Consider the following 19,964-nt stretch of genomic DNA (forward strand, 5'->3'; position numbering starts at 1 on the left):
ATCTGTCACTATACACTGTTTTTACAATATTATTGACTACATTCCCTATGCTGTTCTTTTCCTCCCTGTGACTTATTTTATAAATGAAAGTTTTGCCTCTTCATCCTTTCACCTATTTTGCCCACCCCATTAGCTCCCTCCTCTCTGACTCCTACCAACTTTTCCTCTGTTTCTTATTTGCCATCTATATGTCTTCTTTTAGTAAGGTATTGTTAAGATTTTTGTCCTATTTTAAAAATTATTTTGTTATTGAGTTTTAAGAATTTCTTGTTTATTTTTGATAGAGTTTTTTTTTTATCAGATATGTCTTTTGCAAATAATATATTCCAGTTTCTGGCTTGTCTTCTCATTTCCTTCACGTTGTCTTTTTTCAGACTATTAAGTTTTTCTTTAAATAAAATTGAACTTATCAATTATTCCTTTCATGAGTAATGTCTTTGGTATTATATCTAAGAATTCATTGCTATATGCAGGGTTATCTCTAGGTTTTCTCCTATATTATCTTTTTGTAATTTTATACTTTTGCATTTTACAGTAAACACTTTGATTAATTTTGAATTAATTTCTGTGAAGAGTGTTAAGGTCTGTGTCTACATTCTTTCTTTTTACTCTTTCTTTCTTTCTTTCTTTCTTTTTTTGCATGTGGATATGCAGTCATTATAGCATCATTTATTGGAAGCAAAGCATCTTTGCTTATATGTATTGCCTTTGCTCCTTTGTCAAAGTCAAATGATTTTATTGGGGTCTATTTCTGAGCTTTTATTGTGTTCCTTTCATCTATTTGTTTATTCTTTCACCAATTACACACTACCTTGACTACTGTGGCTTTATAGTAAGTCTTAAAGTCAGGTACAGGTAGTCATCCAAATTTCTTTTTCTCCTTTAATATTTTGTTGGTTGTCCTGAGTATTTTGCCTCTCTTTGTAAACTTTAGAATCTGTTTGTCAGTATCCACAAAATGATTTTCTGGGACTTTTACTGGGATTTCATTTAATCTCTAGATCAATTTAGAAAGAACTGACATCTTAACATATTGAGTTCTTTTATCCGACAACATGAACTTCATTTATTTAGTTTTTATTGATTTTATTCATTAAAGTTTTCCTCATATAGAGCTTATACAAATTTTGTTAGGTTTGTAACTAAGTATTTCAGGGTTTTGGTGCTAATGTAAATGGTATTGAATTTCTGAATTTGAATTCCACTTATTCATTGCTGGTTTTGGAATGACATTAACTTTTCTATATTAATCTTGTATCCTCCAACCTTGCTATAATTGTTTATTATTTCCAGACACTTTTTATTGTTGTTGATTCTTTCTGCATACATGATCATGTGATCAGCAAATAAAGTTAGTTTTATTTCTTCCTTCCCACTCTGTACCACTTTAATTTTTTTGTCTTATCTTACTGCATTAGCTAGTTCTTCCAATGTCATGTTGAAAAAGAATGGTGAGAGGAAACACCCTTTCCTGTGCCTCATTTCAGAGGTAAAGGTTTCTTCCCATCAAGTATTATGTTAGCTGTCAGTTTTTATAAATTTTCTTCATCAAATTGAAGAATTTTTCCTCTGTTATGAGTGTGAAAAATATTTAAATAAGGAGGTCCTTATACTGGGATGGCCCTATTGCCTATGGAAACAAACCAAAACATAAGTCAGGCCACCCCCACTAGAATATGAGAAGTGAACCATAAGAGCAACCAATCATAAACAGCCAGCGAGGCTTTGCCGAATAAGGTACCTGTTTAGAGTATAAACAATCAAAGCTAGTTATTGTTATCATGATTATGATTATGATCATTTGCTTTACTTCAGTGTGTTGTCTCTAGTGCCTTGTCTCCGGCTCCTGTCACTGGATCACCCCTAACCACATTTGCTTTTGCATTATTCAGTTTGAATCAACGTATTCTCAAGTAAATCCTTGGAAAAAAAAATTGAGTATGCCTCAGTTTACCTTCTAATGTTAGCTTACAAAGATTTTTAATATGAGTAGGTTTTAGATTTCGTCAAATACCTTTCCTGTATCAATTGATATGATCATGTGACTTTTCTATTCCTATTTACATGATGGATTACATTAATTGATTTTAGAATATTGAAACAGGCTTGCATACCTTGGATAAATTCCACCTAGTTGTAGTGTATAATTCTTTTTATACATTGCTGGATTTAATTTGCTAACGTTTTAAACAGTATTTTTGCATCCATATTTATAAGAGATATTAGTATTTAGTTTTCATTTCTTATAATGGCTTTTCCTGGTTTTGGTATCAGGCTAATGCTGGCCTCATAGAATGAGTCAGGGAATATTTCCTCTGTGGCCTTTCTCTGAAAGAGATGGTATAAAATTGGTATAATTTCTATCCTAAATGTTTGGTAGAATTCATCAATGAACCCATCTGGGCATGGTTCTTTCTATTGCAGAAAGTGATTAATTATTGATTCATAATTATTTACTTGGGCCCATTTAGATTGCATATTTCTTCTTGTGTTAGTTATGGCAAATTGTATCTTTCAAGGATTTGCCCCATTTTATCTGGGCTATGAACTTTATGGAAATAGAGTTGTTTGTAGTATTCTTTTATTATCTCTTAAATGTCATAGCATTTATAGTAATGCCCCTTATTGCATTTCCAGTGTTAGTAATTTGTGTCCCATGTTAGTTTTCCTCAAGTAATCCGATTAGTGACTTACCAATTTTATTGATCTTTTCGAAGAACCAGCTTTTGGTTTCATTAGTTTGTCTATTGAGTTTGCGTTTTCAATTCTATTTATTTCTGCTCTCCTTTTTAGTATTTCTTTTTTCTTTCTTTGGCTTTAATTTGCTTTTGGTTTTGTTTTTTGATTTTTTTTTTCTGTTTTATTTTTTTTTTTTTAGTAAGGTGGAAACTTATATTATTGATATCAGATCTTCTTTTCTATTACAGGTTTCACCCCTTCTATCCTAAACTAGAGAATCCCCATGGAATCTGTAGTGAGCCCAAACAGCATAAAGTGAAGAAGCAGTTACCACTAATTTCCATGGAAAAATTTTTGAGTGTTCCCAGGTCCCCAAAATAACCTCTCTTGGACTCTTCTGATACTTAATGGTTGCACAAAATAAATTGAGGTGAAACACAGATGCTCACAGACACAGTTCAGAGCTATGGCTGCGTGATGCTGAGACAGCGAGTGTATTTCCCAGGGAAGGGGTTTCACGGTGCCACTCTGTCTGCTCATGGTACGTGCCACCCCTGTAACAGCTCACGGAAAAACAAATACTGAGCGCTATTTTGAGTTTTCATCTTTTTTTTTTTTATAACAGCAAAATCCTCTTTGAAACTTTCAGTTAGCAAACACAGGTACTAACAGTCTTTTGCAAAAGAGAAGCAGCATAACACAGACTTTCAAAAAAGTAGAGGATGCCTGCAAATGGAAACGAAGCTGTACATTTCTCTCTAAGCACTGCTTTTGCTACACCCCACAGATTTTATCGTACATATTTCATTTTTATTTATTGAAACTGAAAATGTTAGATTTCACTGAACATTTCTTCTACTGCCGTTTGTTATTTCTAAGTTTGTAGTCTTCGTCTCCATGTATTTTGGAGGCTTTCCGGTTACTTTTCTGTCATTTATTCCTAGTTAAATTCAATCGTGTTCTGAGAACAGATGTATAACTTGTGTGTTTTCTGATTTGGTGAGATGTGTTTATTGCCCCTCAAGTGGCCTGTCTTGATGAATGTTCCATGTGAACTTGAGAAGAATGTGTACTCTACTGTTTTTAAGTGAAGTTGTCTACAGGTACCTATTATATCAAGCTGATTGATGACTTCTTCAAGTTCAACTATGTCCTTACTGATTTTCTGCCTACTGGATCTGTCAATTTCTGATAGATGGGTGTTGACGTCTCCAACTATGATAACAGATTGATTTATTTCTCTGCAATCGTATTAGTTTTGCCTCACATAGTTCACTGTTCTCTTATTAGGGACCTATGTGGGAAGCATTGCTATATCTTCTTGGAGATTAACCCCTTAGCTTTATGTAATGCCCTTAGTCATCTCTGGTAATTTTTTTTTTTCAGCTGTGAAGTTTGCTCTATCTGAAATTAATATAGCTACTCTTGCTTTGATTAATATTATTCTGCTGTATGTTTCCACTTCATTTTTTAAGTTTGTATGTCTTCACACTTAGACAGTATTTCTTGTAGACAACACATTTTTAGTCTTGTCTTGTAAGCTACCCTGGCAGTCTTAGTCTTTAAATTTGTGCACTCAGGCCATTGATATTCAAAGTGATTATTGTCGTAATTGGATTGATACCTACCATATTCGTTACTGTTTTCTGTTTATTGTAGTTGTTTCTTTTCTTGTCTTCTCCTTTGCTGCCTTTTGTGGTTTTTGTGAAGCATTTGTATGATTCCATTTTTGTCATCTTTCTTAGTATATTGGTCATACCTCTTTTTTTAAAAAAATTAGTGGTTTCATCCGAGGTTACAATATATGTTTGCAGCTAATCCAAGTCAGCTTTCAAATAACACTGTTCCACTGAACAGGTAGTGTATCGTATATTAACAAAATAATCCTAATTCCTCCCTTCTGTGTTTATTATCATTGCTGTTATTTATATTATATGTAAGCTTATACAAGTGTACATATACATACACATAAGTGATATATACATACCCCAGCACACATAAAAGAATAAATTGCTGGTGTTATTTTGAATAAACTGTTACCTGTCAGATCAATTAAAAATAAGAGAGATAAAAGTTTTTATTTTAGCTTCACTTATTCCTACTTTAATGCTCTGCCTTTCTTTATGTGAACTCAAATTTCTGACATGTTATTTTCCTTCTCTCTAAAGAACTTTTGACATTTCTTGTAAGTCAAGTCTTTGGCATTAAGTTCCTTAAATTTATGGTTATATTTATCTGATAAAGGTCTTAATTCTCCTTCGTTTTTGAAGGATAATTTTACAGTGTACAAAATTCTCGGTTGGCGTTTTTTTCTGACAATATTTAAAATACTATGCCCCAGTTTCTTCTTGCTTGTATGGTTTCTGAGAAGATGGATTCTTATGTTTGTTCTTACCTAGGAAAGGTTTTTTTTATTTCTGGCTTCCAGGATTTTTTTTCTTATCTTTGATTTTTCTGAAGATGATATGCTTAGGTGACTTTTTCTTTTTTCTTTTTCTTTTTCTTTTTCTTTTCTTTTTCTTTTTCTTTTTCTTTTTTTTTTTTTTTTGCCTTTATTCTGCCTTTTTATTTGCCTTTATTCTGCTTGGTGTTCTCTAAGCTTAGTGCATCTGTGGTTTGGCATCTGACATTAATGTGAAGAAATTCTCAGTCACTAGTGTTTATTGTACTTCTTCTGTTTCTTTCTTTCTTTCCTCTTCTAATATTCCCTTTATATACGTGTTACACCTTTTATAGTTGTCCCACAGTCCTTGGATACTCTTGTTTCGTTTTTCCAGTATTTTTTCTCTTTACTTTTTCAGTTTTAGAAGTTGCTGTTGAGATAACCTCAAGCTCAGAGATTCTTTCTCAGTCATGTCCAGTTTACTCAGAAGTCCAATCAAAGGCATGCTTCATTCCTGTTACAGTTTTTACGATCTGGCATTTATTTTTGGTTCTTTCTTAGGATTTTCATCTCTCTGCTACTGTTGCCTATCTGTTCTTGAAATATGGTACACTTCATGCATTATAACCTTTAACATACTACTCATGGCTGTTTAAATTCCTGTTCTGATAATTGTAACATTCCTGTCCTTTCTGGATCTGATGCCCTTCCTGTCTGTTCAGATTGTGGTTTTTGCTTTTAGTGTGCCTGGTGAATTTATTCTTTCGTCTTATTTTTATTCTTTTATAGATTATCTGGGTTTTTTTAATCCCATTAATGGGTTTTAGCTCTTTATTAGTTTTTAATCTATTATTCAACTATAATTACATGTATGTTTTTAAACCTTTGTTCCACTTGCTCTGTTACTGGTTTTGAATCTGAAGATTTATGTTTCCATCAATCCTAAGAATTTCTCAGCACATTCTTCTGCCACTCTAATTAATCATATGTCAGATTCTTTCATTCTTTCTTCCACTTCTGCTATAATTTTTTATTAAATTCTGTATTAAACTCTGTGCAACAGCCTAAATAAGTTCTTTAAAACTATCTTTGGTGAGTTGAATTTTCCTTTTTAGCTGTATCTAAAATGCTCCTAACATATTCATGAGTTTTTGATTTCAATAAATGAAATGCTAGGTAAGATAAAATTGAGAAATACAGGTGACCCTTGAACAATGTGGAGTTGGCACATTGACCTTCTGTGTGGTCCAAAATCTATGCAGAACTTTTGTCTTCCCCAAATTTAACTACTAATAGATTACTATTGACTGGAGGCCTTGACAATAACAAAGAATCCATGAACACGTATTTTGTATGTTACATGTATTATACGCAGTGTTTCTACAATAAATTAAGCTAGAGAAAATAAAATGTTACCAAGAAAATTATAATGAAGAGAAAATACATTTAGAGTACTGTAGCACATTAATAAATTTATTTATTTATTTATTTATTTATTTATTTATTTTAATATAAAATTTGTCAAATCGGTTTCCATACAACACCCAGTGCTCCTCGCAACAGGTTCCCTCCTCAAGGCCCATCACCTACCCCCCGTCAACCCTCAGTTTATTCTCAGTTTTTAAGAGTTTCTTATGGTTAGCCTCTCTCCCTCTCTAACGTTTTTTTACCCCTTCCCCTCCCTGATGGTCTTCTGTTAAGTTTCTCAGGATCCACGTAAGAGTGAAAACATATGGTATCTGTCTTTCTCCATATGACTTATTTCATGTAGCATAACACTCTCCAGTTCCATCCACGTTGCTACAAAAGGCCATATTTCCTTCTTTCTCATTGCCACGTAGTATTCTGTTGTATATACAAACCACAACTTCTTTATCCATTCGTCAATTGATGGATATTTAGGCTCTTTCCATAATTTGGCTGTTGTTGAAAGTGCTGCTATAAACATTGGGGTACAAGTGCCCCTATGCATCAGCACTCCTGTATCCCTTGGGTAAATTTCTAGCAGTGCTATTGCTGGGTCATAGGGTAGATCTATTTTTAATTTTTTGAGGAACCTCCACACTGTTTTCCAGGGTGGCTGCACCAGTTTGCATTGCCACCAACAGTACAAGAGGGTTCCTGTTTCTCCACATCCTCTCCAGCATCTATAGTCTCCTGATTTGTTCATTTTATCCACTCTGGCTGGCGTGAGGTGGTATCTCAGTGTGGTTTTGATGTGTATTTCCCTGATGAGGAGCAACATTGAGCATCTTTTCATGTGCTTGTTGGCCATCTGGATGTCTTCTTTAGAGAAGTGTCTATTCATGTTTTCTGGCCATTTCTTCACTGGTTTATTTGTTTTTCGGGTGTGGAGTTTGGTGAGTTCTTTATAGATTTTGGATACTAGCCCTTTATCCGATATGTCATTTGCAAATATCTTTTCCCATTCTGTCAGTTGGTTTTTAGTTTTGTTGATTGTTTCCTTTGCAGTGCAGAAGCTTTTTATCTTCATGAGGTCCCAATAGTTCATTTTTGCTTTTAATTCCCTTGCCTTTGGAGATGTGTCAAGCAAGAAACTGCTGAGGTCAGAGAGGTTTTTTCCTGCTTTCTCCTCTCGGGTTTTGATGGTTTCCTGTCTCACATTCAGGTCCTTCATCCATTTTGAGTTTATTTTTGTGAATGGTCTAAGAAAGTGGTCTAGTTTCATTCTTCTGCATGTTGCTGTCCAGTTCTCCCAGCACCATTTGTTAAAGAGACTGTCTTTTTTTCCATTGGATATTCTTTCCTGCTTTGTCAAAGATTAGTTGGCCATACTTTTGTGGGTCCAATTCTGGAGTCTCTATTCTATTCCATTGGTCTATGTGTCTGTTTTTGTGCCAATACCATGCTGTCTTGATGATTACAGCTTTGTGGTAGAGGCTAAAGTTTGGGATTGTGATGCCTTCCACTTTGGTCTTCAATACTACTTTGGCTACTCGGATCTTTTGTGGTTCCATGAAAATTTTAGGATTGCTTGTTCTAGCTTCAAGAAGAATACTGGTGCAATTTCGACTGGGATTGCATTGAATGTGTAGATTGCTTTGGGTAGTATTGACATTTTAACAATGTTTATTCTTCCAATCCATGAGCACGGAATGTTTTTCCATTTCTTTATATCTTCTTCAATTTCCTTCATAAGCTTTGTATAGTTTTCAGCATACAGATCTTTCACATCTTTGGTTAGGTTTATTCCTAAGTATTTTATGATTCTTGGTACAATTGTGAATGGGATCAGTTTCTTTATTTGTCTTTCTGTTGCTTCATTATTAGTGTATAAGAATGCAGCTGACTTCTGTACATTAATTTTGTATCCTGCAACTTTGCTAAATTCATGTATCAATTCTAGTAGACTTTTGGTAGAGTCTGTCAGGTTTTCCATGTATAATATCATGTCATCTGCAAAAAGTGAAAGCTTGACTTCATCTTTGCCAATTTTGATGCCTTTGATTTCCTTTTGTTGTCTGATTGCTGATGCTAGAACTTCCAACACTATGTGAAACAACAGCGGTGAGAGTGGACATCCCTGCGTGTTCCTGATCTCAGTGGGAAAACTCTCAGTTTTTCTGCATTGAGGATGATATTAGCTGTGGGCTTTTCGTAAATGGCTTTTATGATGTTTAAGTATGTTCCTTCTATCCAGACTTTCTCCAGGGTTTTTATTAAGAAAGGATGCTGAATTTTGTCAAATGCTTTTTCTGCATCGATTGACAGGATCATATGGTTCTTTTCTTTTATTAATGTGATGTATCACATTGATTGATTTGTGAATATTGAACCAGCCCTGCAGCCCAGGAATGAATCCCACTTGATCATGGTGAATAATTCTTTTTATATGCTGTTGAATTCAATTTGCTAGTACCTTGTTGAGAATTTTTGCATCTATACTCATCAGGGATATTGGCCTGTAGTTCTCTTTTTTTGCTGGGTCTCTGTCTGGTTTGGGAATCAAAGTAATGCTGGCTTCATAGAATGAGTCTGGAAGTTTTCCTTCCCTTTCAATTTTTTGGTACAGCTTGAGAAGGATAGGTATTATCTGCTTTAAATGTCTGGTAGAATTCCCCTGGGAAGCCATCTGGTCCTGGACTCTTATTTGTTGGGAGATTTTTGATAACTGATTCAATTTCTTCTCTCGTTATGGGTCTGTTCAAGTTTTCTATTTCTTCCTGTTTGAGTTTTGGCAGTCTGTGGGTGCTTAGGAATTTGTCCATTTCTTCCAGGTTGTCTAGTTTGTTGGCATAGAATTTTTTATAGTATTCCCTCATCCCCCACGAACTCTATCCTTCCGGGACTCAACACCTCTCTCTCCTATAGGCCCCAGGTGTTTTTCAAACTGTGGTTCCAGCTGGTAACCCTGTGGGCTCTTTGTCCCACAGTCTCTTAGAGGGAGGACTTGATGTGCTCTAGCCCTCCCTGCTGTCAGAGAGCAGAGCTGCTGACTTTTAATATTCCAGATGTTAAGTCCCACTGGCTGTCAGAACTCACGCAGTCTGGCCCCTGGGCTTTTGCAAGCCAGACTTAGGAGACTCTGTCTTGCCTGGTGGGCTGCCCCTCCACTGCCCCGGCTCCCTCCCGTCTTCCTATCCTCTTCCATGGGCCTCTTGTCTATGTTTGGCTCCAGAGAGTCCATTCTGCTAGTCTTCTGTCAGTTTTCTGGGTTATTCAGGCAGATGTGGGTGGAATCTAAGTGATCAGCATCGCTAGGTGACCCCAGCATTCTCCTCTGCCACCATCTTCCTCTCTCCTTATGCCTGTGGTTGATTTATTTAAAAAATGTACATGTAAGTGGATCTGTGCAGTTCAAGCCTATGTTGTACAAGGAACAACTGTAATACACAAGAAAGGAACAAGACGATTTCAAAACCTAATGAAGGATATATTTAGGAAAAGAGCTTATAAGAACTTTTAAAACTGAGAAAATAAAGTACTATTCTCTTTTTAGAGTCTGATTTCCATAATTTTAATGCCTGGGCTTTTATGGCCATCTTTATTTATTTATTTGTTTGTTTATTTACTTATTGTTAAATTTCTGTATTCACCCATAGTAGCTTATTTCCTTTTGTGTTTTGTAGATTTGCATTGTGAACTCATATGTGGTCGGGCTATACCTGTGAAAATCCTGAGGGGCCTGGATGGGCTTCCCTATGAAAATTCATTCAGTGCTACAGAACACTAAAAATCATAATCTAAATTATTTTCTCAGATTAATATTTTGCCAGACCACACTGTAGTATACATTGGACCCATAGTTTCATATGAGGGCAAGAGACTTATTTTTTAATGTTTTAAGTTTAAAAAATATCTTGCCGGAGCTCTTGAGCCAAGATATTTCTCCCATATGCGTATGGTTAGTGGGTATACCTTACGTTTTTGTATTCCATGTCTGCACTCACAGTATCATTCTTGCACTCCTGGATTTCTTTGGAGTTCAAACTCCACGACATGGGTGAGCCCAAGGCTTTGTCTCCCACTGTAGGCAAAAGCATTCTCTCTAGAGTCATGACTAGTTGGGTCCCCATCTCCTTCCTCAGAACCCTGCTAACATTGAATATCCAGCTCCTTTTTGTGCTTAGACCATAGATTGTTTAAAGGATTTTTCTTGAACTATTTATTTAAAAGCATATTGGTTGTTTGTTGTATAGAAATAGGTTGCATTTCTGTACACCAGTAATGAAGCAGCAGAAAGAGAAATCAAAGAATCAATCCCATTTACAGTTGTACTGAAAAACATAAAATACCTAGGAATAAAACTAACCACAGAGATTAAAAATCTATACACTGAAAAGTATAGAGAGCTTATGAAATAAATTGAAGAAGACACGAAAAACTGGAGAAAAACCCATGCACATGGACTGGAAGAACAAATATTGTTAAAATGTCAATGCTACCCAAAGCAATCTACACACTGAATGCAATCCCTATCAAAATAATACTAGCATTCTTCACAGAGCTAGAACAATCCTAAAATTTCTATGGAACCAGAAAAGACCCTGAATAGCCAAAACAATCCTGAAAAAGAAAACCAAAGCAGGAGGCATCACAATTCCGGACTTCAATTTGTATTACAAAGCTGTCATCATCAAGACAGTATGGTACTGGCACAAGAACAGACACTCAGATCAGTGGAACAGAATAGAGAACCCAGAAATGGACCCACAAACGTATGGCCAACTAATCTTTGACAAAGCAGGAAAAAATATCCAATGGAAGAAAGACAATCTCATCAGCAAATGGTGCTGGGAAAACTGGACAGTGACATGCAGAAGAATGAACCTGTACCACTTTCTTATACCATACACAAAAATAAGCTCAAGATGTATGAACGGCCTAAACATAAGACAGGAAGCCATCGAAATCCTAGAGGAGAAAACAGGTAACAACTTCTTTGACCTTGGCTGAAACAACTTTTTACTTGATATGTTGTCTCTGGAGGCAAGGGAAACAAAAGCAAAAATGACTGACTGGGACCTCATCAAGATAAAAATTGCACAAAGGAAACAATTGGCAAAACTAAAAGGCAACTGATAGAATGTGAGAAGATATTTGCAAACGACATATTAGATAAAGGATTAGTATCCAAAATCTAGAAAGAACTTATCAAACTCAACACCCAAAAGACAAATAATCCAGTGAAGAAATGGGCAAAAGACATGAATAGTCTTCTCCATAGAAGACATCCAGATGGCCAACCGACACATGAAAAAATGCTCAACATCACTCATCATCAGGGAAATACAAATCAAAACCACAATGAGATACCACCTCACACCTGTCAGAATGGCTAACATTAACAACCCAGGCAACAACAGATGTTGGTGAGGATGCAGAGAAAGAGGAACACTTTTGCACTTCTGGTGGTAATGCAAACTGGTGCAGCCACTCTAAAAAGCAGTATGGAGATTCTTCAGAGAATTTAGAATAGAATAACCTATGACTCAGCAATTGTACTATTAGGTATTTATCCAAAGCATACAGGAATGCTGAATCAAAGGGGCATATGCACCCCAATGTTTATAGCAGCACTATCGACAATAGCCAAAGTATTGAAAGAGCCCAAATGTCCATTGACTGATGGATAAAGATGATGTAAATACATACACAATGGAGTATTACTCAGTGATCAAAAAGAATGAAATGTTGCCATTTGCAACAACATGGATGGAACTAGAATGTATTATGCTAATAAGTGACGTAAGTCAGTCAGAGGAAGACAAATATATGATTTCACTCATATGTGGAATTTAAGATACAAAACAGATGAACATAGGGAAGGGAAGCAAAAATAAGATAAAAACAGAGAGGGAAACAAACCATAGGAGACTCTTAAATACAGAGAACAAACTGATGGTTGCTGCTGGGGTGTTGGGTGCAGGGATGTGTTAAATGGGTGATGGGCATTCAGGAGGGCACTTGTTGGGATGAGCCCTGGGTATTATATGTAAGCAATGAATCACTAAAATCTATTCCTGAAATTATTATTATGCTATATGTTAATGAACTTGGATTTAAATTAAAAAAAATAAAAAAGTACATTGGTTGTTTGAACTCCTATTTCAGGAATTAAACCTCTGATCATATATACTTGTATATCCTCAGAAACAGATGTTCCACCAGTGTTTTAAGAGAGAGATTAAGAATGTTGGAAATTTCATCCAATGTCTGCTTACTCCATTTAGTGACTTTATTAGTCACGTGTAAATGGTACATATTTGAATCTGTCACAAATATAAAGTGCCTTCACTCTCAACCAAAACAAGAAAATCAAAAACCCACGCACCAAAACTGGGTGTGTACTGTCTATCACTTCCCATCTTAGAAACACTAGCGATACTTTCAAAAGTCAGGTAGCATATGTTTAGGACACAGAGTACCTTTCCTTTGACTTCCATGCAAGGAAGGTCTGCATTGCGCACAAATATGAGAAAATCAGGATGTCTTTTTTCATTTACAATGTTGGAATAAACCTCGAGTATCCAGAGATCATGCCACAAGTCCAAGATACAGAGCTTTGACATCATCACCATACTGTTATTTTATAATCACTATGCTAAAAAGTATTTTTACAAATGATTTTCGTCAGAAGTTTTACTGTTTCATAGTAAGCAGAAAGTCTGGGTTGTTTGTTTGTTTGTTTGTTTGTTTGTTTTGCTACTTTATTGTAGATTGCAGAGTTGGGGATGATTTGGTCAAATTTTCATTTGCCTAAGATCTAACTAGATAGTGTAAGTAGTGATGGGCAATTGTGCTAAAGAGGAAATATCTTGCTTTGGATTATTTAATTTGGTATAGATTCAAAGGGTGCTAAGCTGGTTTTGAAGCACAAACTACTTAGGAAATTGTAATTTTCCTTGCCTGAAGAGCTCAGCTAGATAAAAACTGACATTTTCAAATAAATAAATTTATTACTATTTTTAGTCTTGGTACAATTTTATTTTTTCCATGTCTTACCAATCATGACTGGCCATTTTTAAATAGATTTTATTTTGTCTATGACCATCTCTGCTTGATAAAAACTGACATTTTTGAAATAAGCCATAATATATTTGCTATTTTTAGACTTTATCCAATTTTATATTTTCATTTCCAGCAGGTCTGTCTTTATATAAATTCATTAACTTTAGTACACTGTTGAGAATTGGAGAGTGTGTATACTGTTTAATAAATTAATAAATTCAGTTGCTCTGCAGATTCAAATATAGTTGTGGAAAATAAATCTAAAATAATATATATCAAATCAGTTGCAATTACCCTGCAATTATCCTTCTTGTGAGTAATATCTTGTGATTAAATCTCATAGGATTATTAAAAATGTCCTGGAAGTTTTAAATGTATGCAAACACATGAAAAGAATTTAAAGAAACTTACATTACAGTTTATGTTTATAAAATAGACACAAAATTCCACCATCTCCTTAAAATTTTACACATAGATATTGATATCTGCTATGGTCATTGTTAGCATAAAGCCATTTTGTAAGACCTTATATAAATGTTACCCAGCTGTTTTCTATTTTTAGCACACATTTTGTCTCTAAACCCCTTCTCTGCCTCATGTTTGCATTGACTATAAGATGCCTATTATCCTTCCCTGTCCTTGACTTTCCCACAAGAACCCCAATGTTGCACATGTTGTACCACAGTGAAAGCCTTAAGACAAAATGAGTAAATTCAAAATTACTACGTTCACTCTGATAGATATCAAATCAGATGACCCTGAAGGAAGGAAAGTCAGTGTGTGACAGTCCTCACAATATAAGACACTTGCCCCAACCTGCCTATCTCCACATCAAAAGAGGGAAAAACACTACCCCAAGAGGCTTATCAACAGTGATGGTTTTCTCAGCTAGTAAGGATTTATCTAGACTGCCCTGGGTCACAACTTCGGTGTTTTGATTGGAATTTGGATAGCTATGATTTCTCTAAGCCTTACCACAATTTCCATTTCTTTCTTGTCTTGTATATTATTTATTTCTTCTTTATAAATTTGTTTGTTTATATCTTATCAAATATAAAGAAATTGATATTTTTTTATTTTAAAGAAATTGGAAAAGCCCTATTTTACTTAGATTATATAAGTCCATTTATGCTGTGGAGAAAAATTAACTTGAAATCTGAGGGGCTTGTAAAACAGAGGGTATCTATGAGTGGTTTTGTAGGAAGATTCTGAGCTCACCTCCTCTCAAGGATGCACCAAATCTATAGCTACACATGCAACAATTCCCTTTGAAAAAGTTGAGAAAAATAAACCGTTTCTCCAGAGGAAAAGATAAAAGGACCATGTCAAGATGGAGAAGAGAGACAGAGATGTCCTCTCACTGTTAACCCACAGTTGGGAGGAAACTCACAAATAGGGAGCTTCTCCTTGAGGAGCAGTGGGTTCATATCCTATATCAGGCACATGTACCCTATGGATGTGCACCCCAGAGACAAACTTCCAAAATGCCTGGCTTTGAAAAGAAATAGGGCTTGTATCCCCAATACCCACAGAACTGCAAGGAACTGAGATTCTCCTTTTAAAAGGTTTGCAGGCAGACTCATTTGCCCTGAAGCCCAACATAAGAGCAGCAGTTTGAAAAGTGCCTAGACAGCATGTCAAGGAGATTGAGTTGCTAATCTTAGAGCATCTGGCAAAGGGGCTGGGCGGGTTGGGATTTCTCTGGGGATGGACGTGCTGATGGGTGCAACTTTGACTCTTTTTTTCTGCCTTGCTGGTGCAGGTGGGCATTCATAGTAACAGCACTCTCCAAATGTCCTGCTAAAGAGAATGCTCACCCTGGTCCTGGCTCTCCCACTGCCTCATTAACACAGGTGGATGTGCCCCTCCAGGCTCTCCAGCAGATCTTCCTGAAGGTGGCATATTCATGCAGTCTACACAGGGGATGTCTCTTGATCAGCTGATTCTGGTGGCCAGGAGGGCTTGTGTTCATGGGCTCCAGGAGACTGTAACAATCAAAAAGACAGTTCTTGGCAGCTACCTCCCCAGGGCACTGCACAGATGGCCTACTGAAACACACTCGCAGTGTGCACTTGAAAAAGCCCTATGTACTTGTCCTGGGGCTTCATTCTGATAGGGGAATCTTCAGGTTTGCCACACGTCTAGAGGCTCCAGAAGTTCTTTCATGGAACATACTCAGTATACAGCACCTTTGCTCCCTTTATTACCTCATTATAGCTCACCATAGATGGAGCTAATATAGTCTGTAGCCCCGAGTTTTTCATCTGTCAGCTAGGGAACACCTTTAGATTGCCTGGTCTGAAGGACCTCAGGGTCTATGATTGCAGTCCTACAGGATTGCATATATTTGCATACTGTAAAGGTGTTGAGCATGAGACTTCCAAGCAGCCTTAAACTAGGTTCTAAGTTCCCCCCTTTGAAAAACTGACAGGTGTTGACACACCCTCCAGCTAGGACTTAATAAGAACAAATCAGACTGTTGACATAATCACAAATGTTTGTAAGACAACCTAAATCTAGGGCAAGGTTGAATGATAAGGTTAATCTCCTACACAATGCCACTTCCTAAACACCAGGAAAGGAAGTAGCTGTTTCATCTAATGCATAGAAATCAACACACAGAGAGCCAAGCAAAATAAGGAAATAGAGGAACAAGTTCCAAACAAAATAATAAGATAAAATCTCAGAAAAATACTTTAAGGAAAGAGAGAGAAGTAATCTACCTTATAAAGAGATAAGTGATGGTCCAAAAAATGCCCACCAAACTTGAGAGAAGAATGTGAGAACTTCCACAAAGAGATAAAAGTATAAGAAACTACTGTATAAAAAGTCACAGAGATGAAGAATACAGTACTTGAACTGAAAAACACATTTGGGTGGTCCATTAGCCAACTAGATGACTGGATGAAGCAGAAGAAAAGGTCAGTAACCTGGAGCACAGGGCAGTGGAAATGACCCAGTCAGAGTAGCAAAAAGAATAAAGAATTTTAAAAGGCCGGTTTGGTTTAAGGGATCTATAGGACAATATCAAGCAGAATAACATCCACCTTATAGGGGTCCCAGAAAGAAAATAGAGAAAAAAAAAGGCAGAAAACTTACTTGAAGAAATAATGGCCAAAACTTTTCTAACCTGGGGAAAGAAATGGATATCCAGGATCAGAAAGCCTGGACAGTTACAAATAAGATGAACCCAAAGAAATCCACACCAAGACACATTATAATTAAAATGTCAAAAATTAAATATAAGTTGAGAATCTTTAAAAAGTAAGAGAAATACAACTTTTAAATACAAGGGAACCCTTATAAGAGTACAAGGAGATTTTTTTCAGCAAAACTTTGTAGACCAGAAGGGAGTGGCTTGATATATTCAAAGTGCTGAATGTAAAAAATATTCCAACTACCCAGCCAGGGATTCATTCAGAATTGAAAGAGAGATAAAGAGTTCTCTAGACAAGCAAAAGCTAATGGAGTTCATCACCACTAAAACAGATTTAGAAGGAATGTTATGGAGGCTTCTTTAAGTGGAAAAGAAAACTTGTAAATTATTAATAAGAAAACATGTCAAAATAAGAACCTCTCTGTTTAAGCTAAATATATAATAAAGGTCATATATTAATCACATGTACAGTGAGTATGTAGATTAAGAGACAAAAGTAGTAAAAATAAGTATAACTACAACTGTTAGTTAAGGGCTACACAAAATCAAAAGATGTAGAATGTGATATCAAAAACATAAAATGTGACTGCGGTTGGTAAAAATGTACAGTTTTAGAATACATTAAAACTTAATTTTCTATATACTTGAGATAGACTGTTTTATATATATAGGCTTTTATATATGACCCACATTGTAACCACAAAACAAGAACTGATAGTAAATACACAAAAGATAATGAGAAAGTAATTTAAGCATAACACTAAAGAAAGTCTTGAAACCACAAGGAAGAGAGCAAGGAAAAAAAGAAAGGAACAGAGAGGAAGTAAAAAACATCCAGAAAACAATGAACAAAGTGGCAGTAAGTACATAACTATTAATAATTATTTTAAATGTAAATGGATTAAATTCTTCAATCAAAAGACATAGAATGATTGAGTGGATGAAAGAAGGTCCATTTATTTGCTGTCCACAGGAAACTCACTTTAGATATATGAACACACACAGACTGAAAGTGAAGGGATGGAAAAAAATATTTCATAAAATGGAAACCCAAAGAAATCTTGGGTAGCTATAATTATAGGAAAAAAAAAAAAGACTGTAAGACCATAATAACATACCCCCAAAAGAAGACATTACATACTGAAAAAGGGTCAATCCAACAAGAAGATGTAATATTTGTAAATATTTATGCATCCAACATCGGAGGACCTAAATATATAAAGGAAATATTAGCAGACCTAAAGGGAGAGATTGATAGCAACACAATAATAATAAAGAAATTTAACACCACACTTAAATCAATGGGCATCCAGGCAGAAAATCAATAAAGTAACCTTTACTGACACACTGGACCAGCCTTTCATGACACATTGGACCAGATGGATTTAATATATGCAAAACCTTCCATCTCAGAGCAGCAGAATACATATTCTTCTTAAATGCACATGCAACATTCTCTGGAACAGATCACATGTTAGAGTACAAAACAAGTCTCAAAAAATTTAAGAAGATTGAAATCACATCAAGCGTCTTTTCCAACTGTGCTTGTATGAAACTAGAAATCATTTACAAGGAGAAAACAGCATGCTATTCAGCAATCAATGAGTCATTGAAAAAGTCAAATGAGAAATCAAAAAATACCTTGAAAATAAATGAAAATGGAAATGGAACATACCAAAATCTGGGAGATGCAGCAAAAGTAATTCTAAAAGGGAAGGTCAGAGCAATACAGGACTACCTCAAGAAACAAGAATAATCTCAATTAAGTTTATAGCTAAAGGAACTAAAAAAGGAAGGACAAGGAGGAGGAGGTGGGGGAAGAGGTGGAGAAGAAGAAGAAGAAACAAAGTCCAAAGTTGGGAAAAGGGAGAGAAGTATAAAGATCACAGTAGAAATAAATGAAATACAGACTAAAAAGACTATAGAAAAGATCAAATAAATTAAAATCTAACTATTTTTTAAAAATAAACACAATATATACATTTTAGCCACACTCTCTAAGAAAATTAAAGAGAGAGGGGTCAAATAAAACAAGCAATGAAAGATTCCAGAGGATACTGCAGAAATACAAAGGATAATAAGAGACTACTGTGAAAAATTATATGCCAATAAATCAGACAACTTAGAAGAAATGGATAAACTCCTAGAGATAAATAATCTTCTAAGACTAAGTCATGAATAAATAGAAAATTTGAATAGATTGATTACTAGTCAGGAGGTTGAATCAGTAATCAGAACCTTCCAACAAACGAAAGTCCAGGACCAGATGGTTTAACTAGTGAATTATACTAAACATTCAAGTAAAATTTAATACCTATGCTTCTCAAACTTTTCCAAAAACTTGAAGAGGAAGGAACACATCTAAACTTATTTTGGGAGGTGGTGGGCAGCATTATCCCAATACCAAAACCAAACACAAATGTGTCTCTCTCTCTCTCTCTCTCTCTCTCTCTCTCTCTCTCTCTCTCTCACACACACACACACACACACACACACACACATATCATAGGCCAATATCTCTATATACTTGATGAATATACTTGCAAAAATCCTCAACAAAATACTAGGAATCTGATTTCAACAATACACTAAAAGGATCATATACGATAAGAAATTGAGATTTATTACAAGGAAGTGAGGATGGCAGAACATCCACCAGTCAGGCAACATGATCAATGACATTAACAAAATGAGTTAATGAAGAATCATCTGGTTATCTCAACAGATAGACTAAATGCATTTCACAGAATCAACATCCATTTATCACAACTATTCTCAACACAGGGGCATATAGGAAATGTAGCTCAATGTAATAAAGGTCACATATGGTTTTGTGTGTGACATGACCACAGCTAACCTCATCCTCAATAATGGAAAGCTGAAAGCTTTTTTTCTAAAATCGGGAACAAGACGGGACACATTCTTGCTGCTTTTATTCAATGTAGTATTGGAAATCATAGCCAGAGCAGTTAGTCAAGAAGATGAGATAAAAGGCATCCAAATTGGAAATGAAGAAGTACAACTGTCAAGAATTGCACATGACAAGATTTAAGTTTATAAAACTCTAAAGATACCACCAGAAAAATCCTGTTGGAACTAATCAATGAATTTTGAAAAGTTGCAGGTACAAAATCAATATATAGAAATAATCTGTGTATGTATACACTAACAATGATCTATCAGAAAGAGAAATTAAGAAAATGATCCCATTTTAAATTGCATCAAAGTCTTCTGGGAAGATGGCGGCGTAGGAAGACGCTGAGCTCACCATGT

The sequence above is a fragment of the Panthera onca genome, chromosome B1 (genome assembly GCF_046562875.1).
Source record: "Panthera onca isolate mPanOnc1 chromosome B1, mPanOnc1 haplotype 2, whole genome shotgun sequence".
Lineage (NCBI taxonomy): Eukaryota > Metazoa > Chordata > Mammalia > Carnivora > Felidae > Panthera > Panthera onca.